The sequence below is a fragment of the Pongo abelii genome, chromosome 6 (assembly GCF_028885655.2).
Source record: "Pongo abelii isolate AG06213 chromosome 6, NHGRI_mPonAbe1-v2.0_pri, whole genome shotgun sequence".
Taxonomy (NCBI): domain Eukaryota; kingdom Metazoa; phylum Chordata; class Mammalia; order Primates; family Hominidae; genus Pongo; species Pongo abelii.
The window spans coordinates 3,084,555-3,111,160 of record NC_071991.2 but is presented as its reverse complement, the minus strand read 5'-3'; the positions used below and the strand labels follow the sequence as shown (position 1 = coordinate 3,111,160).

The following is a 26,606-nucleotide window of genomic DNA, read 5'->3' as shown; positions in this document are numbered from 1 at the left end:
TTAGAGGTTTCATGGAGTATAAGAAGCTTCCCCAGTCCCAGGTAGGCAGTGAGATGTGTCCTTAGGGACTAAGGCCTAGAAGGCTATGTGTCTTGGTGTTAGAAGGCTGTGGCTCTTGGTGTTCATTTTAGAAACTTTCTTTACGGCCCTTGCTTGCATTTCTGAACATGCTTTACAGGAAGCAAACTCATGTCTTCCTTCATCCCTAGCACATGTGCATCAGTGCAAACACACTCCTCACTGGTATTTCAGATTCTTCCGTGCTTGGACCAAAATCACATTTTTTATTTATCGTCTTGCTGAAAATTTAATTTATTGAAGGCCTTTCCTTCTAGCAGCTCGAGGAACTTTTCTCAGAACACTTAAAACATGAAACAGAAGCCTACATTCTCTAGCCATAATGAGGGGATCAAAAGAGAGGGAGAGAGATGAGAGGAGAGTGGTAAACTGAGGCAGAGTAAAATGAGAGGTGCAGAGGCTGGGGAAATGGGGGGGCGGGCAGTGCGGGAGGCAGTGCAATTGCAGCAGGAGAATAGAAACTAAGGTTTTCTGGGTAGGCACGGTTCATCCAGATTTTTATTTCAATAGCTTTAGGGGTACATGTGGTTTTGGGTTACGCGGATGAAGTGTGTAGTGGTGAAGTCTGGGCTTTTAGCGCATCGATCACTGGAATAGTGCACATTGTACAGCATACATTGTACCCAATAGGTGATTTTTCATCCCCTACCCCCTCCCATTCTTCCCCCTTCCGAGTCTCCAACGTCCATGATCTCACTCTGCCTGCCTTTGCCTACCCATAGCTTAGCTCTCGCTTTTAAGTAAGAACATGTGGTATTTGGTTTTCCACTCCTGAGTTACTTCACTTGGGATAATGGCCTCCAGTTCCATCCAAGTTGCTGCAAAAGACTTTATTTTGTTCTTTTTTATGGCTGAGTAGTATTCCATGGTGTGTGTGTGTGTGTGTGTGTGTGTGTGTGTGTGTGTGTATCACATTTACTTTCATCCAGATTTTTGAGTCCACAATCCATGTAAACCCTTGTGACCATCCCACACATGGCGATGGACATTTGGGGTAAATTATTAAAATGATGACATCCAGCTGGGCACGGTGGCTCATGCCTGTAATCCCAGCACTTTGGGCGGCTGAGGTGGGCATATCACTTGAGGTCAGGAGTTCAAGGCCAGCCTGGCCATCATGTTGAAACCCCATTTCTACTAAAAATACAAAAATTAGCCAGGTTTGGTGGCGCACGCCTGTGGTCCCAGCTACTCGGGATGCTGAGGTGGGAGAATCGCTTGAACCCAGGAGGTGGAGCTTGCAGTGAGCTGAGATAATGCCACTGCACTCCAGCCTGGGCGACGGAGTGAGACTCCATCTGAAAAAATAAAAATAAAGTAAAATGATGACATCCAAATCACAATTTCTCTTACCAGTATACTTCACCGGAACATTGAGGGCACAAGCTGATGGTGGGTGTCTTGGACCCCAAAGCTGTGGGTGTGAGGAAGGCCTTTGCAGGGGTGCTGACCACCCAGCATGCCCAGGAAGCTTCCAGAACAGGGGTTGAGGGAGGAAAGAGGCTTGGGGTGTAGGAGGCTGCAGGATTTTATGTGGGGCACCCCGTTCCCCTCCCATTGCAGTGACAGGCTCTGGAATTTCTTCAGAAATTCGGCTAGATCTCGGGAGGCAGAGCCCTGGAGAACCTAGAAAGGAGACAGCCCCTCCCAAGGTCCCACCTGGACTCTGCCTGGGGTCACAGCTGGGTGGGGACTGATGCCCAGACTGGTCCAGCCTCACCCCGACTGATGCAGGTAGGCTGGGCCCTGAGACTCGCCTTGGTCTCCCCATCCCCGGCTCCCTGATCTGTCCGCAAGCACCCCCACCCCAGGCCCTGTCCCCACTCCCACCCCCACCTCCTTGCCGCCCTCCTCCCGAAGCACCGACTCCGCCCCCTCCCTCTCTTCCTTATCTTTTTCTAACCTTTCGCATTTTTTAGTCTCATTTCCTGTCGGGTTTTGCATTTCCCTCCCCCGCCCCTCCCAGCCTATGACATACTTTCTCTCCTTTTTTCTCTCCTGCCTCCTCTGGCCTTCGGACTCCTGCCCGCGCCGCCCGCAGCCCCCTCCTGGCCCTGCAGTCCCTGGGCGGGCGGCGCCCCTCGGAGGACGGCTCCGGGCCCGCGGGGACGGAAGGCCCGGTCGCCTGGAGGAAGCCGGAGGCCTGCGTGGAGGAGGCGCCCCGCGCAGCTGGCTGGCAGAGCATGAGCGCCCCAGGTAGGCACAGCGGGGATGGGGGAGCTGGCGGAGGGGGAGCACGAGGCGGGGAGTTGGGGAAAGAGAGGAGGGCACGGGGAGGAGATGGGGGGCATCAGTGAGATGACACGGTGGGGGGGCGTGGGGGGATAGGAGTGGCTCCTGCTGGTCCCGCGATGCTGGAGGTATCCTTCCCTCTCCATCTCTGTCCCCCTGCCCCCCTTCTCTCTCTCACTCTCCTCTCCCCTTTTTCCCTTCCAACCCTTTTTCTCCCTCACTTTCCACCTCGTGTGCCTCTTCTCCGGGTCTCTCTGAGCGTCTCTGAGTATCACCGCCCATCAAAGCCCCCACCTCCTCCTACTGGACAGGAAAAAATCCGGGGTCAGGAGGCTGCAGCCCCTTGGTGCACCTGCCCCAGAGGGAGGAAGAGAAACTTTTCTGACACCTGAAAGGCCCGGAAGTTTGCAGACCACAGCCCAGCCTGACTCAGAGGCTCCTGGGAAGGTGGGGCCTGGCTCAGGGAGGAAGGGCAGCCCCACCAAAAGTGGGTGTGGAGATGGGAGATGCGAGAGGACAGCCCCCCGCGGGGACTCTACTAGAAAGGGGGTGGCGGGGGCACAGGAGGGGGCCCAGGTTCCCGACTGAAACCTGGAGCAGGTCCTAGCAGGTCCTAGCGGCCTCAGGCCTGAAAGCCACCTCCCCCAGGAGGCCCCTCCAGGCCCGATGGGGCCACCAGGCCTTCTGCTGAGCCCCCTCTGCAGATAGGGGCAGAGGGAGTGTTTCTGTCCCTCGGGGGCTCTGAGCACCGCTGGAGGCTGTCACGGGGACCCAGGTTCATGGACAGTGGTCTCAGCTGTGAGCTTCGGGGCTGCCCACACAAACTTGGTCTTGGACCAAACTGACCTCTCTCTGGCTGGCCTGCTTTCAAAGCCTTTGATTTGTAGTTCAAAACATTTTCTCCTAACATTTATGACTCGTCTTGAAGGTATAAGGTTACCAACCTACCAGAAAGGGGAGAAAAATAGTCGATCGTTCATTCCACGTTTATTGAGTGCTCAGCCTGTGCATAATGCGTGCCAGAAATCCCGGGAGCCAGGAATTAATATGAGGACAGGAATTTCTCCGTAAGTGTCCATTTCTGTGCTTTCGCGGAAACTCCAGTTCTCTCCCCAGCAAGGCATCTGTAAAGAGATGTCCTCGGGCCAGGGCTGCCCTGAGGAGCGCAACAGTGACCAGGACTCAGCCTAGTCAAGGCCAGGGAATGCTTGGACCCGTGTGGATGTTACTTGCCTGGGTATCAGATAGGCAGGCCGTGGCTCCACTGGCCCCAGCAGTCTTCAGTTAATGCATGAATGGTCCTTGATGTGATTTTTAAAAAATCGTGGTGAGATACACATGACATAAAATTAGCTCATTGAACCACTTTGAAGCGCACAGTTGAGTGGCATTAAGCCCATTCACGTTGTCTTGTGGCCGTCACCACCATCCAGCTCTTCCCAAACTGAAACTGTGTCCCCTGTTAAACAACAGCTCCCTGGCTCCCTCCTCAGCCCCCGGCAGCCACCCTTCTCCGTTCTGTCTCTAGGAATCTGATGACTTTCGGGACCCCGTATAAAGGGGCTCATATAACCTCTGTCCTTCCTGTGCCTGGCTTATTTATCTGAGCCTCATGTCCTCAAGGTTCATCTGTGTTGTAGCCTGTGACCAAATCTCCTTCCTTTTTCAGGATGAATAATATTCTATCGTGCAGATAGACCATATTTTGTGTATCCGCTCATCCTTTATGTGATTTTAAAAAATAACTTCTGGACGGGCGCAGTGGCTCATGCCTGTAATCCCAGCACTTTGGGAGGCCAAGGCGGGCAGATCAACTGAGGACAGGAGTTCCAGACCAGTCTGGCTAAAGTGGAGAAACACTACCTCTACTAAAAAAAATACACAAAAAAAATTAGCCCGGCGTGGTGGTGCACGCCTGTAGTCCCAGCTACTTAGGAGGCTGAGGCAGGAGAATCACTTTGAACTGGGGAGGCGGAGGTTGCAGTGAGCTGAGAGCCTACCACTGCACTCCAGCCTGGGCAACAGAGCAAGACACTGTCTCAAAAAAAAGACTTCTAAACCAAGCTCTTCTAAAGATGACATGCTTGTTTAAAGCCATCAGTGGGCGTGTGTGGGTGGCTTTGTACTTGGTGCCACAGGGGACGCAGGAGGGATGTGAGAAGCAGCGCTCCACCCTGAGTAGGTTCATCACACAGTCTGTGTACACCGTAGTCAGAGTGTGGCTGAGACACACATGAGATGGAAAAGAATTAGGAGGAGCGGGAAGGGCAACAGGGAGTGAGCTTGGGAGATGGTAGGACTCAGAAGGTCCAGGTATTCCTGGAAAGTTCCAGGCTGAGATGGTGCTGAAAATCTCAGGGAGGAAGGGCAGCCCCACCAAAAGGGGGTGCGGAGCTGGGAGATGGGACAGGACAGCCACCTGTGGACACTGTACTAGGAAGAGGGTGGCAGGGTCACAGGAGGGGGCCCAGGTTCTAGGAGACCAGGAGTTCGAGACCAGCCTGGGCAACATGGCGGGACCTTGTCTCTACAAAAAATACCAAAAAATTAGCCAGACATGGTGGTGTGCATCTGTAGTCCCAGCTACTTGGGAGGCTGAGGCAGGAGGATCATTTGAGCCTGGGATGCAGAAGTTGCAGTGAGCTAAGATGGCGCCACTGCACTCCAGCTTGGGCTACAGAACAAGGCCCTTTATCGGAAAAAAAAAAAGTGAGGGGCAGTGTCTGGACTTCTTTATCCTACGCAGTGATTCTGGACCCTTCCAATAAAAGGCTTTCTTCCTGGGACTGAGGGGCTGTGTGACTGTGGCTTGGTGGTGGCTGGCAGGGGCTGTGGAGATGAAGATGCACTTGTGATTATAGCTCCTCATAGCATGTCATGCATGAAAGGCCAAATAGGGTCCCGATTTTCAGATGATGATGATGAAAAGGCATGTCAAATGCTGAAAAGTGGAGCCTCTTCGAATCCATTTTAAAAACCGCCTTTAGGCGTGGTAGCTCACACCTGTAATCCCAGCACTTTGGGAGGTGGAGGCGGGCAGATGGCTTGAGGTCAGGAGTTTGAGACCAGCCTGGGCAACATAGTGAAACCCCGTCTCTACTAAAAATACAAAAATTAGGCGGGCACCTGTAATTCCAGCTACTCGGGATGCTGAGGCAGGAGAATCACTTGAACCTAGGAGGCGGAGGTTGCAGTGAGCCGAGATTGCCCCACTGCACTCCAGCCTAGGCAACAGAGTGAGACTCTGTCTCCAAAAAAGAAAAAAAAAAAAAAAAAAAAAAACACTTTCCATTCCCTCTTGCCCAGCCCCTGCACTCTGCTTTGCAGGCAGTGCCCCCAGCGGCATTCCATCTTTTGGGATGGAGCCCATGAAGGCATGGGTTCGAGGCATGGCTACTGATCTGTGCTAGCCGTGTGACCTTAGACGGGCTTCCCATCACCTAAGCTCTCTGAGAGTCATTTCTCTAATGAAATCAGGATATCAATACTGGTTATTTTCAGTATTGTCAGTTACACCAAACATAAAATGAGAAAATGAGGCGTATAACATAGGATTATCTTTGCCGTGATGACTAAGGTCTGGAGCAGATCAGAGGTTGGACCCTGGAGTCCAGACCCAGGGCTGCAGTGCCGGCCTCCCCGCAAACACCAGCTGGATGGACCTCATTACTTTTTTCTGGCGCAACCTCAGATTCCTTATCTGCAATCTCAATCTTACGGGGGAATTATGAGGCCCAAGGAAATCATAGACTGAGCTGATGCTCCGTCAATCTACCCTGTAGAAAAACCCTCACTCTTGGTGGTGGCAGTACCCAATCAGTCTAGAAAATATCTTGATTGGCTGGGCATGGTGGCTCATGGCTGCAATCCCAGCACTTCGGGAGGCCAAGGAGGAGGATCGCTTGAGTCCAGGAGTTCCAGACCAGCCAGCCTGAGCAACATGATGAGACTATGTCTCTATAAAAAAAACACTAAAAAATTAGCCAGGCATAGTGGTCTCTCCTTACTTGGGAGGCTGAGGCAGGAGGATCATTTGGGTCTGGGATGCAGAAGTTGCAGTGAGCTGAGATCACACCACTGCGCTCCAGCTTGGGCGACAGAGTGAGACCCTGTCTCAAACAAAAAAAAAAAAAAAAGAAAGAAAATGCTTTGTTCGGTTGATTGAAATACAGAAACAAAAAGAGAAGGAAAAGGCAACCTTCGAGGGAGCGCCTTAAACATGCTCTTCTGCTAAAGAAAAATTAGAAGGCAGCTGGGCGTGGTGGCGCATGCCTGTAATCCCAGCACTTTGGGAGGCCGAAGTGGGCAGATTGCCTGTGGTCAGGAGTTCGAGACCAGTCTGGCCAACATGGTGAAACCCCATCTCTACTAAAATACAAAAAGATTATGCAAGCGTGGTGGTGGGCGCCTGTAATCCTAGCTATTCGGGAGGCTGAGGCAGGGGTATTGCTTGAACCAGGGAGGCGGAGTTTGCAGCGAGCCGAGATCGTGCCACTGCACTCCAGCCTGGGCAAGAGCGAGACTCGACTCAAAAAAAAAAAAGAAAAGAAGAAAAATTAGAAAGCACACAATCCAGATGCCAGCCTCTTCCTGTGGCAGGCCACATAAGAAAAGCACAGCCAGGGCACTGCATGCTCCATACAAAGAACACGCCCCACGCCTTGTCCGCATTCTCTCCTTGAGGGACTGCCGCTCTCTGGGTCAGTGGTTTTAATGGGGTGATTATTTTCGGGAGGGTAACCTTTTGGGTTGTGATTTGTTCAAGGGCTCAGAGATTATAATGGTCGCTGTCACATTTGTGTAATAGGTGTTGGTGGCCGAGAGCCAGAGGGTGATAAAAGTCTTTCCAGTCCCATCTGTGTGGCTGTCACTTCTTCTTCCCCTCTCCTGCTCCTCCAAGCACACTCGTTCCTCCGAAGTGCTGGGTTCCTCCTGGCCCAGCCGGGGCCATTCCTCAGTGGGCGTTATTCTTGCAAGTGTGAGAGCCAGAGAGTGGCATGTGCAGTATCCATGCTTGCAAACAGGGCTCCATCCTCCTCTGTGTGGTTTCTGTGTCTAGCGTGTCATCTCCCTTCCTGCCTCTCTGCAACTCAGGAATTTGCTGTCTTTATACCCAAGTAACACAGCAGCAGAATGGGGGCTGCCCCATGCTGTGTCCTCGGTCCTGGTGGTATCAAAGGCAACACCTGCCAGGACAATGCTGGTTATGATCGCTGCCGTCCCCTGGGACTGGCCTCATTCATTAAGAGGCAAGATGAAAAAAAAAAAAAAGAAAAGAAAAGAAAAAAATGCCAGGCACGAGAGCTCACGCCCGTAATCCCAGCACTCCAGCACTTTGGGAGGCGAAAGCGGGAGGATTGCTTGAACTCAGGAGTTTGAGACCAGCTTGGGCAACATAGTGAGACCCCATCTCTATAAAAAATTTTAAAATGAGCCAGGTATGCTGGTACGCGCCTGTGGTTCCAGTTACTCAGGAGGCTGAGGTGGGAGGATTGCTACAGCCCAGGAAGTTGAGGCTACAGGGAGCCGTGATTGCAGCACTGCACTCCAGCATGGGCAACAGAGTAAGACCGTGTCTCAAAAAAAAAAAAAAAAAAAAAAAGGCAAAGCTGCTTTCTGGAGAGATCTACAGACTTAGAGCCTGGCAGACAAGGTGTCCATTCCAGCTCCACTGCCTGCAATCTCTGTGACTCCAACAAAGTCACATGATGATTTTGAACCTCAATCGCTGCACGTATAAAATGGGTTTAAAATTACCACCCCTAGCTGGGCACAGTGGGTCAAGCCTGTAATCCCAGCACATTGGGAGGCCAAGGCGGGCAGATCACCTGAGGTCAGGAGTTTGAGACCAGCCTGGCCAACATGGCAAAACCCCGTCTCTACTAAAAGTACAAAAATTAGCCGGGCATGGTGGTGGGCGCCTGTAATCCTAGCTACTCGGGAAGCTGAGGCGGGAAAATCACTTGAACCCAGGAGGTGGAAGTTGCAGTGAGCCAAGATTGTGCCACTGCACTCCAGCCTGGCCAACAGAGCAAGACTCTATCACAAAATAATAATAATAATGATACCACCCCTAGATTAGCATAGACCAAAGTGTTTCCAAACGCACCAAATGTGTCAAGGGACTCTGCAGGCTTCTGCTTTTAAGTTTTATTTCTGACTTGCTTATTCAGAGGCCGGGAGGGAGAACAGAGAGAGATGAGTTAAATGCAAAACAGAGTATATGTGGCAAAGAGCTATTTCCTTAATTTACTAAGAACTCTTGTAAACCAATGAGACACGGGAACTGGCACACTTTTTCTTGAAAGCTCCAAATAGTAAATATTTTAGGCCTTGTGAGCCAGAGGGTCTCTGTCGAAGCTACCAACTCTGTCCTTGCGGAGTGGAGGCAGCTGCAGATGGGAGTGAGTGTGGCCACCTTTGGCGCAGTGGACGGCACAGGACTGGACCCTCAGTGGGAGTGTCCAGACCCCAAAATTAGAGAATTCAACCAATGGAAAAAATGGTGAAAGGGTACAAACACACAGAATATGAGCAGGTCAGTCAGCATGCTTCATTTATAATTAAATCCATGTGAAGTAATACAACAGGGACATAGCGTTTTCCACCTGTCAGACTGGCAAACACCAAAAAGTTTGATAGGCCGGGCATGGCAGCTCTCACCTGTGATCCCAACACTTTGGGAAGCCCAGGTGGAAGGATCACTTCAGCCTAGGAGTTCAAGACCAGCCTGGGCAACACAGTGAGATCCCACCTCTACAAAAAAACTTTAAAAAATTAGCCAGGCATGGTGACACGCACCTGTAGTAGTCCCAGCTCCTCCAGAGGCTGAGATGGGAGGATCACTTGAGCCCAGGAGTTCGAGGCTGCAGTGAGCTAGGATTGCACTACTGTACTCCAGCCTGCACAGTAGAGCAAGACCCCATCTCTAAAAATAAAATAAAAAGAAAAGTAAAACTGATTGCCCATCAGTAATAATAATAATAATAATTTTTTAAAATTAAGGTATAACACACACACAGTACAGTCTTAAGCATACAAACAGCTTGACGGGCCTTTACGTGCCCTTCTGGAGCCAATCACTCAGATCAAGATTTGGGTCCTTTCTAGGTTCCGGGGGAGTGCCATATCCCCTCCCAGTCGTTACCCCTCCCCTGTCCCCTAAGGGAGGACCCTTCCAACCTCTATCACCATGCCTGTCCTTGAACTTCACATGGATGCAGTCACATTCAATATTTCTTTTTTGTTGCTACACAGTATTTCATGGTATAAATTTACCGCAATAGGGGCGGGCGCTGTGGCTCCTGCCTGTAATCCCAGCACTTTGGGAGGCCAAGGCAGGCAGACTGCTTTGAGCTCAGGAGTTGAAGACCAGCCTGGGCAACATGGAGAAACCGTCTCTACAAAAATTCAAAAATTAGCCAAGTGTTGGTGGCTTGCACCTATAATCCCAGCTACTTGGGAGGCTGAGGCTGGGGAATTGCTTGAGCCCAAGAAAGTGGAGGTTGCAGTGAGCCAAGATTGTATCACTGCACTCCAGCCTGGGTGACAGAGTGAGACCTGAATCGAAAAAAAAAAATTATCACAATTTACTTATCCACCTGACCATTAATAAACGTTTCTGTTGCTTGCAGTTCGGGGCTTTTATGATGAAACCACTGTGAACATTCTTATCTGTGTCTTGGTGGTGATGGCCCTTTAAAAAAAAAAAATCTGGAAGCAGCCTGGGCACAGTGGCTCATGTCTATCATCCCAGCACTTTGGGAGGCTGAGGCAGGAGGATGGCTTGAGCCTAGTTGTTTGAGATTAGCCTGGGCAACATAGCGAGACCCCATCTCTACAAAAAATGTAAAAGTTAGCTGGGTGTGGTGGCCATGCTGTGGGCCTAGCTCCTCGGGAGGCTGAGGTGTGAGGATCACTTGAGCTCAGGAGGTAGAGGCTGCAGTGAGCTGTGATTGCACCACTGCACTCCAGCCTGGGCAACAGAGGGAGACCTTGTCTCTGAAATTTAAAAAATCCAAGGGGGGCCGGGCCAGGTGGCTCACGCCTGTAATCCCAGCACTTTGGGAGGCCGAGGCGGGCAGATCATGAGGTCAGGAGATCGAGACCATCCTGGCTAACACGGGGAAACCTTGTCTCTACTAAAAATACAAAAAAATTAGCCGGACGTGGTGGCGGGCACCTGTAGTCCCAGCTACTCGTGAGGCTGAGGCAGGAGAATGGCGTGAACCTGGGAGGTGGGGCTTGCAGTGAGCCGAGATCGCGCCACTACACTCCAGCCTGGGTGACAGAGCAAGACTCCGTCTCAAAAAAAAAAAAAAAAAAATCCAAGGGCAAGCAGAGGCCCTGTGCCAGCGTTTTCTGCGGTTTAGTAAATTGCTATGTCAGTGGATAAATGTTGGTGTGAAGTAAAACTGTAACATTATTGACATTAGTGCTTCATTGCCTGCCTCTGCGTAAGGATTATGTGATTCGTGGAAATCTTCTAAGAAGAAATGGCCTATTTTTAAAGGGATTCAGGTATCGTTGGTTCCGGGGGAAACGTTCAGCAGAATAATAACGATACCTCACACCGCCTTCCAAGACTCCTGACTTCAGTTCTCAGACGCGTTTCAAAAACCAGCTTGTTAACCTGCGGAGAGCCTCTGGGAGCTGACACGGGGATCCCTGTTTGCCAATGAACAGGCACCGTGATCCCTGTTTGAGTCCCTGAGGCACGCAGAGGTTCTTGGCTCTTCGTAGGAGAGTTCTCGATCTTTGAAAAATGTTTCTCCTCCTTCTTAAAGGACGGCCTTTTACCGGGCCCTGTTCCGAGTGTTCTGAGCTCGGGTAGGTCTTAGACTGGCGAAGAGCATGACCTAGTGGGGAAAGGACCCAGCTCTGGTACAAGCAGAAGGCCGTCTGTGCACCGGGGACCTGTCTCCTCACTCATTTTATGTGGAAGTTTGATGTAATTTTGTCTTGCTCTGTTGCCCGGGCTGGAGTGCAATGGTGCCATCATTGCTCACTGCAGCCTCAGCCTCCTGGGTTCAAGCAATCCTCTCACCTCAGCCTCCCAAGTAGCTGCGACTACGGGCACGTGACACCATGACCAGCTAATTTTTTTATTTTTTGTAGAGATGAGGGTCTTGCTATGTTGCCCAGGCTGGTCTTGAACTCCTAGGCTCAAACTATCCTCCAGCCTCAGCCTCCCAAAGTTCTGGGATTACAGATGTGAGCCACCATGCCCAGCCCTGTATCTTTCTTAACTAATTTGTACATATATACATATCATTTTTTAAAAATTGTATATGTAGTTATATGTATAACTATATATTTATATATAATTGTATATAATTATGTATAGTTATATTTGTGTAATATATATTTATATAATTTATATATATAATTTAATAATTTTATATATACAGTTCTATTTTCTTTGAGACAGAGTCTCACTCTTGTTGCCCAGGCTCGAGTGCAGTAGCGTGATCTTGGCTCACTGCAACCTCCACCTCCTGGGTTCAGGCAATTCTCCTGCCTCAGCCTGCTGAGTAGCTGGAATAAAAGGTGTTCGCCACCACGCCCAGCTAATTTTGTATTTTTAGTAGGGATAGGGTTTCACCATGTTGGCCAGGGTGGTCTCGAACCCCTGACCTCATGCGATCCACCCGCCTCAGCCTCCCAAAGTGCTAGGATGACAGGCATGAGCCACCGTGCCCAGCTGTAATTTTAAAATATATTTTAAAGATCAACCTTATGTCGTGGCAGAGTCAGACTAACGGGCCTCCGAGGCCCTCCTCCCACTGCACTGGGGGCCGTACTTCCCCCTCCCGCCTGCCTGTGCCTCCTGCCTCTGCGCCTGGCACCTGGCCCTGCCCTGTGCCTGAGATGATGATCCGGCCACCTGCCAAGGCCCACTCTGCACAGGCACCAGAGCCCACCTCTATCCAATCAAAGATGCTTCTCGAGCAACTGTCTTCTCTCTCTGCTGTATCCATTCTGTATTCCCTCTCTACGGGGACCATTCCTATCCAAGTGCGACTGATCTACTGCAATTTCACCCACTTTATAACAAACAAATGACAAACCTGTCTTGATTTTACATTCCCCTCCAGCCTTCGCCGCATTTCTCTGCACCCCCTTTGTATTAATTTGCTGGGGCTGTCATAACAAAATCCCACAGACTGGGCAGCTGCAGCAATAGACATTTATTGCCTTGCATTTCTGGAGGCCGGAAGTCCTAGATCAAGGTGCTGGGCGGGCTGGTTCCTTCTGAGGCCTCTCTCTGCAGCTCCCAGGTGCCGTCTTCTCCCTGTGTCCTCGCTTGGCCTTTTCTCTTGAGTGTGCGTCCCCTGGGTCTCTGTGCCTCCAGTTTCCTCTTGGTATAAAGACACAGGTCAGATTGGATTAGGGCCCACTCCAATAGCTCCACTTTAATTTCATCACCTCTTTAAAGACCCTGTCTTCAAATACAGTCCCATTCTGAGGTCCTGGGGGTTAGGACGTCCATAATAGGAATTTGGAGGGACAGGATTCAGCCCATAACACCTTTATAGCAAAGTGTTGTCTGTACTCCGTGTCCTAATTCTTCTCCTCCCATTCCATCTTGAGCCGGCTTTATTCAGGCTTTTGCCCCAGTACTCAATTTAAACAGCTCTAGTCAAAGCTGCCCACGTAGCCAGGTGTGGGCTCACACCTGTAATCTCAGCACTTTGGGAGGCCAAGGCAGGAGGATCACTTGAGGCTATGAATTTGAGACCAGTCTGGGCAACATAGGAGACCCCATCTCTACAGGCAAAAAAAAAAAAAAGCCATGTATTGTGTTGTGCACCTGTGGTCCCAGCTACTCGGGAGGCTGAAGTGGGAGGATCACTGGAGCCCAGGAGGTCGAGGCTGTAGCAAGCTATGATCACACCACTGCATTCCAGCCTGGATGACAGAGTAAAACCCTGTCTCAAAAAGCAAAAACACAAAGTCACCAATGCCCTTATCTGATGGCTCATTCTCCGTCCTTATAGATCTTGACCTCAGCATCATCTGAGGCCCATTCTTCTCTCCTCTTTGAAACACACATTCCTTTGGCTTTGGGGCCTCTCCATCTTGTTTCTTTCCCTCTTTACTGGCTGCTCCTTCCTGGCCTCTATCTTCTGATTCCTCTGTCTCCCTCACCTCTGAGGTCAAACTGCCCGGAGCTCAGTCCATGGGCCTCTTCCCCCTGGGTGGCCTTCTCCCACCTCTTGCTTTAAAAGTCATCTATATGGCAACGATTCCCAAGTTTATATCTTCCGCCCAGGCTCTCCTCTTGAACTTTAGACTTTAATATCCAACTGTCTTCACATGTCTGCCTGGACATGGAGTGAATCCAAAATCAAACTTGTGATTTTCCAAACCCTCTCTTCCATCCTGCCTGGGGCTCGGGCTTAAGATCCTTGGAACTGTCCTTCACTTCTCTGTTGGTAGTTTGTCCGCTTGCTGGGCACAGAAAAGAAAATTTGCTCAGGCTAGGTCATGAAGAATGTCATTCTCATGCATCTTTTGATAGGGAAATCTTTTTTTTTTTTTTTTGAGACACATCTCACTCTCGCCCAGGCTGGAATGCAGTAGCATGATCTCGGCTCACTGCAACTTCCACAGTGAGTTGCTCAAGCAATCCTCCTGCCTCAGCCTCCCAAGTAGCTGAGACTATAGGCAGGCACCACCATGCCCAGCTAATTTTGGTATTTTTTGTAGAGACAGGGTTGTGCCATGTCACCCAGGCTGGTCTTGAACTCCTGGATTCAAGTGATCTGCCCCCTTGGCCTCCCAAAATGCTGGGATTATAGGCGTGAGCCACCTTGCCCCATCTTGATGGGGGAATTCTTTCTGCAGCAGATGGGGCACTGGAGAGGCCACTGGGCTCAGAAAGAGGGATTTGGTTTTCAGACACTGACCCATTGGATGGTGTGGGCCAAGTTCCCTTTCACCTCTGGGTCTCAGTTTCCTCGTAAGTCAAATGAGAAGACTGGACAGGACTTGGGGTGGTAAATGGGTGGCATCTGGCAAGCCAATTCCAATCAACTAGTAATGGCTTGCTGGAGCACCGCGTTGAGGACCCAAGCTCAGTGATTGATCACCGATGTTTGCCCATGGGTGTGAATCTGAACGTGGAAGCTGGGCTGCCCCATCAGTCATCTGCACTTGCTCTGCATGACCCAGAGCCCTTCCAGCCTTGAAAATCCACTATATAAAGACACATGCATGTGAATGTTCACTGCAGCACTATATTCACAATAGCAAAGACGTGAAATCAACCTAAATGCCCATCAATGACAGATTGGATACAGAAAGTGTGATACATATACACTATGGAATACTATGCAGCCATAAAAAAGAATGAGATCATGTCTTTTGCAGGAGCATGGATACAGCTGGAGGCCATTATCCTAAGTGAATTAATGCAGGTATAGAAAACCAAATACCTCATGTTCTCACTTATAAGGGAGATCTAAATGATGACAGCACATGGACACAAAGACAGGAACAACACACAGTGGGGCCTCCTTGAGGGTAGAGGGTGGGAAGAGGAAGAGGATCTGAAAAAAAGTAACTATTGGGGGCTGGGCACAGTGACTTACACCTGTAATCCTAGCACTTTGGGTGGCCAAAGCAGGCAGATCACTTGAGGTCAGGAGTTCAAGACCAGCCTGGCCAACATGGCAAAATCCCGTCTCTACTAAAAATACAAAAATTAGCCAGGTGTGGTGGCGGGCGCCTGTAATCCCAGCTACTCAGGAGGCTGAGGCAGGAGAATCACTTGAACCCGGGAGGTGGAGGTTGCAGTGAGCCGAGATTGTGCCACTGCACTCTAGCCTGGGTGACAGAGTGAGACTCCATCTCAGGGGAGAAAGAAAGTAACTACTGGGTACTAGGCTTAGTATCTGGGTGATGAAATAATCTATACGACAAACCCCCATGACACTAGTTTACGTATATAGCAAACCTGCAGGTATACCCCAGAGCCTAAAATAAAAGTTAAAAAAAAAAAAATCCATGATGACCTCATGACCTTGAACAAATCGCTTCACTGTCCCAAGATTTTATTTCTTCATGAATAAGATGGAGATAAATAATTCCTGCCTTGCCACTACACAAAATTGCTCTCAGGACAATGTAAGTAGATGAAAAATGGCACTGGAGGTTTATATGCACTGTTGTATAAAGGGGAAGTTTTAATTTTTATTAATTGACCTCTCCAGTTGTGGATTTCTATTGGTCACGCACTCCTCTGAACCATCTGACTGGGTGGGTTGAAAGTCCTTGCTTTCTCTGTTAATGGATTCCGTTTGCTGTCCCCCACTCTGGGAAGACAAGGTCATTTGGATTTCCCTGGTGCGGAGGAGAAAGGGGATTAACATGGGTGTTGGATGCGGGATGTGATCCTTCCGTGCTTGGAAGATCTCAGCATTCTTTTTTTTCTTTTTTTGTTTTTTTTAAACTCTAAGTTCTGGGATACATGTGCAGAACGTGCAGGTTTGTTACATAGGTATACATGTGCCATGGTGGTTTGCTGCACCCATCAACCCGTCATCTAGGTCGTAAGTCCCGCATGCATTAGGTATTTGTCCTAATGCTCTCCCTCCCCTTGTCCCCCAACCCCCGACAGGGCGCAGTGTGTAATGTTCCCCTCCCTGTGTCCACAGATCTCAGCATTCTTTTTTTTTTTTTTTTTTTTGAGACGGAGTCTCGCTGTGTCGCTCAGGCTGGAGGGCAGCGGCGCCATCTCGCTCACTGCAAGCTCCGCCTCCTGAGTTCACTCCATTCTCCTGCCTCAGCCTCCTGAGTAGCTGGGACTACAGGCACCACCACGTCAGGCTAATTTTTTGTATTTTTTTTTAGTAGAGACGGGGTTTCACTGTGTTGGCCAGGATGGTCTAGGTCTTCCGACCTCGTGATCCGCCCACCTGGGCCTCCCAAAGTGCTGGGATTACAGGCCCGCCACCGCGCTCGACCGGATCTTTTTTTTCTTTCTTTCTTTCTTTCTTTTTTTTTTTTTTTTTTTTTTACTCTAAGTTCTGGGATACATTTGCAGGACATGCAGGTTCGTTACATAGGTATACATGTGCCACGGTGGTTTGCTGCACCCATCAACCCGTCATCTAGGTTTTAAGCCCCGTATGCATTAGCTATTTATCCTAATGCTCTCCCTCCCCTTCCCCCAAACACCCGACAGGGCCCGGTGGGTGATGTTCCCCTCCCTGTGTCCACGGATCTCAGCATTCTTAACAGCCCCTGGGCAGGTGGCAGCCTGAAGGTTTTCTTCAGGGTCACTCAGCTAATCAGTGACCAGGGGGGATCTTGCATCATAGAACCCAGAGCTTCCAGTTCCCACCCACTGTTCCCACCACTTAACGATGCTGCTCTACAATGGATGGGGACAAAAATCTTCCCAAAGTAAATTTTTATCTCCCTTAAGGGTTCTTTCTTATTATCCAAACCTCTGCAGTTAAATTAATTCTCCAGTTGGGCAGCTAGGAGCAGTCGGTCTCCCTAGCGTGCTGCTGAGTGCAGCCCTGGTTAATTTCTGGAGAGGGCACGTGCCCTGCAGCCTGTGGAAGCCCGGCGGAGATACCCAGACATATCTATTTTTGTTATCTGAAGAAAATGTCCCTGTCCCTAAATCTACAAGCCCTCTTTCTTTCACCTTGAATCTGGTGAATGCCTTGTGTTTTCTGCCCAAATCCCAAACAAAGCCTCTGCAGCCTCCTGGATCTATTAACTTTTCCCAGAGACCCGGGGGAGCCATCTGTTCTTCTATTATTTGGTTTAGGTAAAGCTTTGGGGCATTTCTTCTTGCCAGTGGTATATTCCCAGCTGGATTCATCGCCCAGGCCCTTATTTATTAGTGTGTGTGTTTTATTGTAATGCGTTTCATTTCCTTCTGTCTTTTAGTCTGGGCTTCATCCTGGAGCCCCTGTCATGATCGATGTTTGGTGCTGTATGAAATGAGATGCATTCAAAACCCTTGTAAGACATAAAGGGCTTTTTTTCTGGTTTGATTTTTTTTTTTCCTTCTTCTTCTTCTTTTTTTTTTTTTTTTTTTTTTTTTTTTTTTTTTAGTGGCAGATAAATAAAGGACCTAAGTTTCCTATAGGACTGGAAACAGTGAATCAGATTTTTGTTTTGTTTAAAAGCTGAAAATCTCAGGCAGGAGTCGAGAGTGTCTGGACGGAGCTGAACGCTGTGTTTAGGTGTTTGAGGTGTTACCCCGTTCCCGGTGAGCCATTCCATGGGAGAGGGGGTGGCCACCCACAGGGACTGATTTGAGAGGTGCCAGAAAGCTTGCTTGAGTCAAAAGGTGGCCCGGGACAGACTAGGCACTTCCTCTGTTGACTTGCCTGTCCCAGAAGCACATTTTAGTGATTCAGCGTCTGCTGTGATTCACGGAACAGCCAGTGCCATGAGTGTGTGGTCTGCTCCGTGCCGGCCACGTGACCTTGGGCAAACCATTGAACTGCTCAGCTCTTTTCTTCCTATCTGTGACATGGGGGATAAGACCAGCACCCTTCTCCTGGGAAGTCAAATGAGACACTGGCCACTCATTAGCAGAGTGACTTACAGCATCATTTTCCAATTCTTTCTTTTTTCTTTTTTGTTTTTTTGTTTTTTTGTTTTTTTTGAGACAGGGTCTCACTCTGTCTCCCAGGCTGGAGTGCAGCGATAGGATCATGGCTCACTACAGCCTCCACCTCCCGGGCTCAAGTGATCCTCCCAATACAGCCTCCTGAGGAGCTGGGACTACAGGCATGCACCACCATGCCCAGCTAATTTTTGGTTTTTGTTTTGTTTTGTAGACACAGGGTTTTGCCATCTCTAATTCTAAAATTAAGTGTGAACCCTTTACAGAGCCCTTCGATCTCTCTGCTGGTCCCTATTCATTAACACCCGTGACTGTCATGACCCACTTAACACATACGCAGAGCCTAACACGCACACTCTGTGAGTTGCTAGGGATAAAAAGACAAAAAGACAGGGTCCCCGCCCCAGCAAGCCTGCCGTCCGGGGAGGAGACAGATGTATAAACAGTCAGTTGCGAAGTAATGGAGTTGCTATAACAGATGCTTGAAATGAAGACAGACCTTGCAGAGAGGAACAGACAGGTCTGCCTGAAGGAGTCAGGAAAGACCTCCCAGAGCCGACAGAAGCTGAAATGAGACTGGGAAAATAAATAGGTTTTTGCCTGGCAGAGCAGCAGGCGAAGTGGCAGGCACAGAGCCGTGGTGGTGTGGTTAGTGTCAGCGCTGGAAAAAAGATGTGAGGATGTGGAAATGGGGCAGGGGAGGGTACAGGAGCCCTGGAGTGCTGTGCCAAGGAGGGCAGATGCTGTCCTGTGGGCAAGGGTGCGTCGCCGGGGCGTTCTGAGCAGCGGCTACAAGCCGGGATGGATGCACCGGTTACAGAGATCACAGACAGCAGAGACGACAACAGATGGGTCCCTCAAGGCAAGAGGCAGGCCCTCATTTAATGGGCCACGGGCCAGGGATAGTTTTATTGTGATTTCAGATAAACTTTGTATTGAAGTAGCGAATGCACACAAGAGACTTGCACTCATCCTAAGTGTGTAGCTCAGTGGATTTTCACAAAGTGAACACACCCAGGTCGCCCAGTGACACCCAGATCAAGAAACAGAACATGACCAGCTAAAAAACAATATTGTAATATAATAACATTTAATAGAATAAGAATTTTTTAGTGTAAGTATGTCCCAAATATTGCATAGGACATTCTTGTGCTAAAAAAAATGAAAATAAAAATCATTTGGGCTGGGCACAATGGCTCACACCCTGTAATCCCAGGGCTTTGGGAGGCCAAGGCAGGCAGATCACCTGAGGTTGGATATCTGAGACCAGCCTGGCCAACACGGTGAAACCCCATCTCTACTGAAAATACAAAAATTAGCCAGGTGTGGTGGCGGGTGCCTGTAATCCCAGCTACTCAGGAGGCTGAGGCAGGAGAACCGCTTGAACCCGTGAGGCGGAGATTGAAGTGAGCCGAGATCACACCACTTGCACTCCAGCCTGGTCTGGGCAACAGAGTGAGATTCCGTCTCAAAAATAAAAAATCATTTGTTTTTAATTCAAAATTTAAATGTAATTGAATGTCCTCTATTTTATCTGGCAACCCTAGCTTAATCCATGTTGTTGCTTGCGGCAGTCACTCAATTATTTTTTATTGCCAATAATTCATTTTTTATTGCCAATGAGTAGTATAACGTTTTAGTTATACTACTACTGATGGTTATTTGAGTTGTTTCCAATTTTTGGCTACATTGAATAATGCTGCTAGAAGCATTCATTCTTTTTTTTTTGGTAGAGTTGGGTGGTCTCGACCTCCTGGGCTCAGGTAATCCTCCTGCCTTGGACTCCCAAAGTGCTGAGATTAAAGGTATGAGCCACCATGCCCAGCCAGGCATTCATTCTTATGTGTCTTTTGGAAATATGTGTTTGGCCCCTCAAGAGTAGATTTGCTGGATCTTAGACTATGTTTTTGTTCTGCTCTAATAAATACTACCAAATAGTTTTTAAGGATGTCATTTCAGTCTACACTCCCATTAGTAGTGTATGAGAGTTCCAGTTGCTCCACACTCTTACTCACACATGGAATTGTCTGTGTCTTCATTTTAGCCATTCTTGTGGGTGTTTAAGCAAAACAAATAATTTTATGGCTTTAATTTGCATTTTGCTTATGACTAATTAGCATACATTTTCATGTGTTTATTGTCCATTTCAGATAGCCTCCTTTGCAAAGTGCCTGTTTAAGTGTTTTGCCCATTTTTCTATTGAGTTTTCTTTTACTTATTGAATTGTAGTAGTTCTTTATATATGATAGACATGAGTTCTTTGTCAGATATATGTATTGTGGATTTTTTTTCAGTTTATGGCTGACCTTTTTACTCTCTTAATAGTCTGCTGATGAACAGAAGTTTTTAATTTTAATGCAGTCCAATTCATGTGTGTATTTTTTTCTTATAGTTAATTTGTTTTGAGTCCTGTTTAAGAAGCATTCACCTATCCTAAAGTTTATGTTTCCTTCTAAAAGCCTTATTGTTTCATCTTTCACATTTATATCTGTAATTCATCTAGAATGGGTTTTTTCCTTTAAAATCAACTTTATTGAGGTATAATTTACATTTAATAAACTCAGTGCATTTTGATCAATGTATGTATATACTCCATGTAACCACAATCAAGATTTAGAGCATTTCCATCACCCCCAAAAAGTTGCCTCAAGTCCTTTTGCTACTCAGAGTGTGTTCCAGGGACCAGCGTTAGCCTCCCCTTGGGGCTGCTCCCATGAGGCAGACTCCCAGGCCCCACCCCAGACCTACTGCATTTTAACAAGGTTCCCAGGTACTCTGTATGCCCATTAAAGGTTTAGAGGCAATCTGGGCTCCATTGGAGAAAGGTGACAAGCCAAAAATGCTGCTTCTATTGTTATAAATAGTGTGACCTGAAGCAAGTCCAAGGTAAGTGATGGATGATTGAGTTTAGGGGGAAAAATGAGAGAAGAGCCAAGTTGGGAAGAAATTGTGAAGTCATTGCAAGAACACCCTTTATTTTCCTGAACCAAACACCTATTCTCCCTGAGGCCTGGCCCCACTGACATTATGGCAGGGCGTGACGCCTGCAGATTTGAGGGGCAGGATTTTCCACTGGAGAGACTATGGGCTCCCAGGGTAGCTGCTTCCTGGTCTTCATTCTGGACCACAGTGGAGAAAGCCATTCCAATGACCACATCCAGAAGAGACCTTAATTTTAGGTTGCGGTTGTTTTCTTTGTTTTTAAGCTTGCTTTCTATTTTTATCTAAACAATATATGTACTTGGTTTACAAAAGTCAAACACAGCCAGTTTTGGTGGCTCCTGCCTGTAATCCCAGCACTTTGAGAGGCCAAGGCAGGTGGATTGCCTGAGCCCACGAGTTTGAGACCAGCCTGGGCAACATGGCAAAACCCTGTTTCTACCAAAAAAATACAAAAAATTATCCAGGCATGGTGGCACGCACCTGTAGTCCCAATTACTCGGGAGGCTGAGGTGAGGGGATAGCCTGAGCCCAGGAAGTTGAGGCTGCAGTGAGCCATGATCATGCCGTTGTATTCTAGCCCAAGCAACAGAGTGAGATGTTGTCTAAAACTAGAAATAGAAATAAAACATCAAATACTATCACATGACTTAAAATAAAAAATAGCAGTCCTGTAGCCTGCCCCTCCCCACTTCTGAATCCCATTCTTCCAACATTTTAATCATCTACCCTTCCAGATGGCACCTTATCCCCACACCTGTTGTCCCCATAATTTTCCAGTGAGTAAACCTACCTTCTCCTATCAGTTGGGGAGGGAATCTGGGGGCTCACCTGTTCTTTTTACATTTCCTCCACTCATCTGCTGGCCCCAGCCCTGCCCTGCACACCACCTCTTGCAGTGCAAGGTGCTTCCATTTTCTGAGCTCTTCTGGGGTTCTGCAGAGAAAACTGTCTCTCTCCTCGCCAGCTGTTCCCCATTAGGCACTCAGGTTTCATCCTTCTCTAATGTAAAGTCTGTAAACGTTTTGAAATTGTAAGTTAGATTTCTTGAAAATTTCAGACAAAAGAATATACAGATACTCCTTGACTTATGATAAGGCTACATCCCGTTGAACCCATCATAAGTTGAAAATATGTGAGTCAAAAATGCATTTAGTAGGCTGGGCGTGGTGGCTCACACCTGTAATCACAGCACTTTGGGAGACCGAGGCAGGTGGATCACCTGAGGTCAAGAGTTCAGGACCAGCCTGGCCAACATGGTAAAACCCCGTCTCTACTAAAAAATACAAAAATTAGCCGGGCATGGTGGCGGGCACCTGTAATCCCAGCTACTCAGGAGGCTGAGACAGGAGAATTTCTTGAACCTGGGAGGCGGAGGTTGCAGTGAGCCGAGATCGCGCCACTGCACTCCAGCATGGGTGACAAGAGCAAAACTCCATCTCAAAAAAAAAAAAAAAAAATTACATTTAGTGCAAACCTGCTGAACATCCTAGGGTAGGCTGGGATACCTTAAATATGCTCAAAACACTTACGTTAGCCTACAATTGGGCAAAATCCTCTCACACAAAGTCTATTTTCTAATAAAGTGTTGAATATCTCATGGCATTTATTGAATACCATACTAAAAGTGAAAAACAAAATGGTTTGGGTGCTCGAGATAGAGTTTTTACTAAATGCCTATCACTTTTGCACTATTGTAAAGTCAAAAACTTGTAAGTCGAGCCATCATAAATCGGGGATGATCTGTATAGATCAATATATCATAAGAAATGCTAGCAATAAGATTTCACACTAAAGTACATGGTATTTATTTATGTGAATGGCTTATGGGAGAAATCCAGTTAAATTTATTTCCAAAGAAATATCCAGTTGTTTTTGCAGCATCTTTTCCCCACTGATTTGCAATGCCAAGTTTCTGATATATCAAAATTTTCAAATAATCATGGCTTCAAATCTGAATCCAAAGTCTGTTTTATTCCTTACATCTACTTGTCTTTCTCTGAACGAATACCAAGCTCTCTTCCCCCTGACCTCGTTTTCTGACTTCCCAGGTGTTTTCTTGTTGTTTTTTCTTCTTTCTTTCTTTCTTTTTCTTTTTTTTTTTTTTTTTGAGGCAGGGTCTCACTCTGTCAGCCAGGCTGGAGTGCAGTGGTGCCATCATAGCTCACTGTAGCCTCAACCTCCCGGACTCAAGCCATCCTACCACCTTAGCCTCCCAAATAACTGGGACTACAGGCACACAGCACAACACCCACCTAATTTTTGTATTTTTTTGTAGATACCCAGTCTCAGTATATTACCCAGGCTGGTCTCGAACTCCTGGCCTCAAGCAATCCTCCCGCCTCAGCCTTCTAAAACATTGGGATTATAAATGTGAGCTACTGTGCCCGGCCGACTTCTCAGGTTTTAATTGAGCATTTTATGTTCTGTCTTAGCATATCAACTATATTTCTTTTTAAATATTTTTAGTGGTTGTCCTAGAATTTAGAAAATGCATTTTTAGCTAATCCAAATTCACCTTCAAATAACACTATACTGTTTCACATGTAGTGAAGATACCTTGTAACAGAATTCCCAATTCCTTCTTCTTGACTCTCTGAGACGGCTGTCCATCACTTCACTGATCCATTTGCTAGAATTACCTGATACATCATTACTGTTATTACTTTAAAAACAGTTATCTTTTAGATCAATTAAGAATTTTTAAAAAGATCTTATTTTACTTTTAGTTATTTCTTCTCCATTGTTCTTCCTTTCTCTGTATCATTTTTTTTGTGCTAAAGACCTTCTTTTAACATTTCTTGCAGAGCAAGTCTGCTATGAATTCTCTCTGTTTTTGCTTATCTAAGAAAGTCTTTATTTCTCCTTCACGTTTGAGGACTACTTCACAGAATTCTATTCTAAGTCAGTGGTTTTTTTTCTGTCACTATTTTACTCCACTTTCTTCTTGCTCACTTGGTTTCTGATGAGATGTCTGCAGTAATTCTTATCATTATTCACTTACAGATAAGGTAGGGTTTTTTTCCCTCTTTGACCCCTTTTGAGATTTTTCTCCTTATCTTTGGTTTTCTGCAGCTGGACAGGATATGCCTTGGGGTGTTTTTTTATTTGTCCTGCTTAGTGTTCTCTGAACTTCCTGGATTTGTGTCATTCATTTTGCAAAATTCTTGGTCCTTACCACTTTAAGTATTTCTTTTGCTTCCTTCTCTTTTCTTCTCCCTCTGCTTATCCAAGTATGCCTTACACACTTTTGATATTATTCAGTACTTCTTGGATGTTCTGCCCTGATTTTTTTTTTAATTTTTATTTTTAGTTCTGGGGTACATGTGCAGGATGTGCAGGTTTGTTACATAGGTAAATGTGTGCCATGGTGGTTTGCTGCACCTATCAACACATCACCTAGGTATTAAGCCTAGCATGCATTAGCTGTTTGTTCTAATGCTCTCCCTCCCCCTACCTCACCACCCAACAGGCCCCAGTGTGTGTTGTTCCCCTCCCTGTGTCCATGTGTTTTCATTGTTCAACTTCCACTCCATCTTCATCGATGTTCCTGCAAAGGATATGATCTCATTCCTTTTTATGGCTGCATAGTATTCCATGGTATATATATGTACCACATTTTCTTTATCCAGTCTGTCATTTATGGGCATTTAGGTTGATTCCATGTCTTTGCTATTGTGAACTGTGCTGAAATGAACACATGCATGCGTGTATCTTTGTAATAGAAAGATTTACATTCCTTTGGGTATATACCCAGTAATGGGATTGCTGGGCCAAATGGTATTCTGGTTCTATGTCTTTGAGGAATCGTCACACCATCTCCACAATGGGTGAACTAATTTACATTCCCACCAACAGTGTAAAAGCGTTCCTATTTCTCCACAACCTTGCCAGCATCTGTTGTTTCTTGACTTTTTAATAATGGCCACTCTGACTGGTGTGAGATGGTATCTCACTATGGTTTTAATTTGCATTTCTCTAATGATCAGTGATGTTGAGCTTTGTTTCATGTTTGTTGGCTGCATCAATGTCTTCTTTGAAGAAGTGTCTGTTCATGTCCTTTGCCCACTTTTTAATGGGGTTGCTTGTTTTTTGTTGTTGTTGTTGTGGCTTTGTTTGAGTTCCCTGTAGATTCTGGATTCAGATTTTTTTAAATTCCTTTTTCTCGTTGCATTTCAGTTTGGGACATTATAGTCATCTGTATTCAAGCTCACTGATTCTCTCCTTGGCCATGTGCAGTCTACTGATGAATTCACTGAAGGCATTCTTCCTTTCTATTCTGTGATTTTTATTTCTAGCATGTCCTTCTGATTCCTTCATGGAGTTTCCATTTGTCTGCTTACTTTAGCCATCTGTTCTTACATACTGTCTAATTTTTTTCCATTTGGGCCCTCAACATATGGTATCTCACTGTGGTTTTGATTTGCATTTCTCTGATGATCAGTGATGTTGAGCTCTGTTTCATGTTTGTTGGCTGCATCAATGTCTTCTTCTTTAAATTCCCTATCTAGGTCCTATCTGAGTCTGGTTCTGATCATCAATTTGTCTTTTCAGAGTGTTTTCTCTTGCCTTTTGGTATACCTTATACTTTTTTGTTGACAGCCATACATGCTGTATTAGGTAATAGGAACTGAGAAAAATGAGCCATTAGTGTGAAGATTCTGTGAATCTTGCTAAGATTCAGGTTCTGTTTAATGTTTGTTGTATTTCAAGGTACTAGGAGCTTCAGACTCCTCAAATGTCCTTGCTTTTGTCTAGTCTCTTGACTTTGGGCTTCCCTGTATATTCCTCCTTAGAGCAAGTCTGTGATTTGCAGCTCTTTCAGCTCTAATCCACTGTGATTACACTGGAGGCCTGTCAGTGTAGTGGTGAAGTGTGGGGGAGGGGAAATGTTCTATAATCTGTGATTACGTTTAATTCTTTTAATGGGCCTGTGTTTCAGAGCCGTGTCCTCGCATGGTGGAAGGGGTGAAAGAACTCTCTGGAATACCTTCTATAAAGGCACTAATCTCATTTGCAAGGGCCCCACCCTCATGACGTAATCACCTCTCAAAGGCCTCACCACCTAACACCATTGCCTTGGGGGAAAGGAATTCAAGCCTATGAATTTGGGGGAAGACACACACATTGAGACCATAGCAGTAGTCTCCCCAGAAATGGTAGTCTCTATCTGCTTTCCATCTTCCAAAATTTTGTCAACATCTCTCATCTACTGTCATCTTCTCTGTTCTTTATGTTCATATGAAAACACACACACATTTCATTTCTTAACAGGTGAATTGCTCCATTTTCAGGAGGGAGCAGAGAGAAATGTATATGCATTTCACTGGAAATCCAGCTGGAAGCATTTTCTCCTGGTGCCCCTTTCTCTTACTCCTCAAAGTGCAGTCCTCAGACCAGCAGCACTGACGTCTCTTGGGCCTGTGTTGGAAATGCAGACTCCCAGGCCCCACCCCAGACCTTGTGAACGACTTCAACAAGAGCCCAGAGGGTTCCTACACACAGTAAACCTGGAGAAGCTCTGCTCAGTCCACAAGCTTCACCTAGACCCCCTTTCTCCTCCGCTGCCTCTCCTCTCACCCTTCATGTGGGTCCTTGTTAAAGCAAGGGGCTCTGGTGCAATGGTTCCCAGCCCTGGCTGCCGGTCAGAATCCTCTTTTAAAATTGCCGTTGCCTAGGCCCTACCACAACTAATTGCTTCATTATTTGGGGTAATGGATTTTTTAAAACTCCACAAGTGATTTTAACACATGCCAAG

The 26,606-nt window shown here is 47.1% G+C and overlaps 1 protein-coding gene and 1 long non-coding RNA gene across 3 annotated transcripts in view; one reads left to right on the top strand and one right to left on the bottom strand.

Moving 5' to 3' along the window:
• The first annotated feature begins 2,072 nt into the window (after positions 1–2,072).
• CARD11 (caspase recruitment domain family member 11) overlaps positions 2,073–26,606 on the top strand; it is a 139,518-nt gene continuing 114,984 nt past the window's right edge. Inside the window, exon 1 of one of the 2 annotated variants that reach the window (XM_024241311.2) lies at positions 2,073–2,274. The gene's annotated coding sequence lies outside the window, so the exon portion shown is untranslated. The remainder of the gene's footprint in view (positions 2,275–26,606) is intronic. The other variant, XM_054545735.2, reaches the window with a different exon arrangement.
• LOC129053690 (uncharacterized) overlaps positions 12,487–26,606 on the bottom strand; it is a 28,587-nt gene continuing 14,467 nt past the window's right edge. The window contains exons 2-3 of the long non-coding RNA XR_008518475.1: positions 21,680–21,862; positions 12,487–12,670 (exon numbers count right to left, since the gene is read on the bottom strand). This is a non-coding gene — a long non-coding RNA (uncharacterized LOC129053690). The remainder of the gene's footprint in view (positions 12,671–21,679; positions 21,863–26,606) is intronic.